Source organism: Mesitornis unicolor, unplaced genomic scaffold (genome assembly GCF_000695765.1).
Source record: "Mesitornis unicolor isolate BGI_N332 unplaced genomic scaffold, ASM69576v1 scaffold45998, whole genome shotgun sequence".
In the NCBI taxonomy this organism is placed as follows: Eukaryota; Metazoa; Chordata; class Aves; order Mesitornithiformes; family Mesitornithidae; genus Mesitornis; species Mesitornis unicolor.
Genome location: NW_010203381.1, coordinates 34,304 through 36,036, shown reverse-complemented (window position 1 = coordinate 36,036; position 1,733 = coordinate 34,304).

The window sequence follows — 1,733 nt, the reverse complement described above, 5'->3', positions numbered from 1 at the left end:
AGATTGCACACATAAACATGTTGTTCAGTGCTGAGAAAATCCACACCAGATACGAGCAAGATTTTTTTACATTACAAGCATGAATAAAATGTGTTTTGCATTCTTTTTCTTATACTACTTCCTTAGAAGAAAAATACAGTCCTTTAAAAAATTTCTGTAAATGGACCATGTCCCACAGAGGGAAAGATATAGGTCCTACAATGCCCCTCATAAATTGGAAGATGCTAAAAATTAAATTCCAAAGACAAGTGAAAGCCAAGGAGATCTGAGGACTACAAGAGAGAGGTTTTTGTCTTGGCAACCACACAATCAGCCCCCTAGCTTTGGAGCTGCTGCCATAGCCTGAGTTGCCCCTGGTGCTCCTGCATAGCATGTGTGGGCAGGATGGCATGTGCCTGAAGAATTCCCGTGCTGCCCTCCTGCTAGGGACAGGGTAATGCAGGTTGTGCAGGCTCTATTTGCCCTTCAAGTATTGTCCATCCTTTGTCTCCTCTGGAAGAAGAGCCATGGGCTAGATGGCTTCATCCCTTGGGCCTCAATCTGACTCTGGCTACAAGACACAACCTACAAGGCCTTGTTTTAGGGATGTTTATTTGTAAAGCATATTTAGGTGGGTCTTGATTCTACAAATGTCTGGGCAATGGTTTTGGATGAAGTAGATGAGCTGTACCAAGCTCATGTGCCTGATGTAGCTGTGAAAGGATTTACAAGACTGGCTTCTAGATTATGCCTGTGCTTTCTTGAATTGCCACATCTCAACCTGTTGCCTTTACAAATTATCGGGGCCCAGGAAAAATAAAGTGTGATGCACTACCAGAATATGTCCTATTTATCATCAAAAATGGGCTAGTATTTGCCAAAGAACACCCCTCATTTTTGACTAAGAATAGATTCAGAAGCCTTATTTAATCCAAGTAGAATATTTGTCATTTTGGAACATCATCATTCAGACACTTCCATTGGGATGGGTTTTAATGACTGCACACCAGTATACTCTATGTGACATAAAGCATTTGTGAAGAAATGGTTCCTCTGAGTAGTCAGTCAGCTGACTGTCTTTCCTGTTTTGCTCTTTCATTCTTTCTTCTCCTAGATCTTGGAGGGAGTTACTTATGTTGAGCAATGAAATTTTTTCCTCAAAAACACTCTTTGATCTCCTCTGTTTCAGGCACAAGGGAGCTGATACTTCCTTCCCTGGTTAGGACTGAATGAATAATCATCTCCTCTATCACATCAGGCTCAGATGCCGAAACATGAAGCTGATGACAGAAGAAATTATGGCTGGAAGCATCAAGAATTGCTACTGAAATTTTAGGAGTTGTAGGCAGGAAATATTCAAAGCTCATCACATTTAACCACGAAGACGTGAAAGATTTATAATCTCATGAGGCAATTGTTTGTGAGGAGGGAATGATGCCCAGACTCCTGTCCTGGTGTTTTCTTGATGCCCACATACCCACATGTAGACACACAATCAGCATGAGAAAACCCTACTCAATGCTAAATCTTTGGTTTGATTTGGAATGATTAACCCTCAGAAAGTGTGACATTCAAATTGTGTAAGAAGTCTGTATGTTCATTGAAATGTTACTCAAAACCTCATAAAATCAGGAAGTTTTGATTAAGAGCGTTTTCTCTTTTTTTTTGGTATTTCAACACATGCATCATATGGTTTCTTTCAGGTCTTTAAATCTAGACCATCATCTGATAATGTGCACATGAAGGACTTTTTT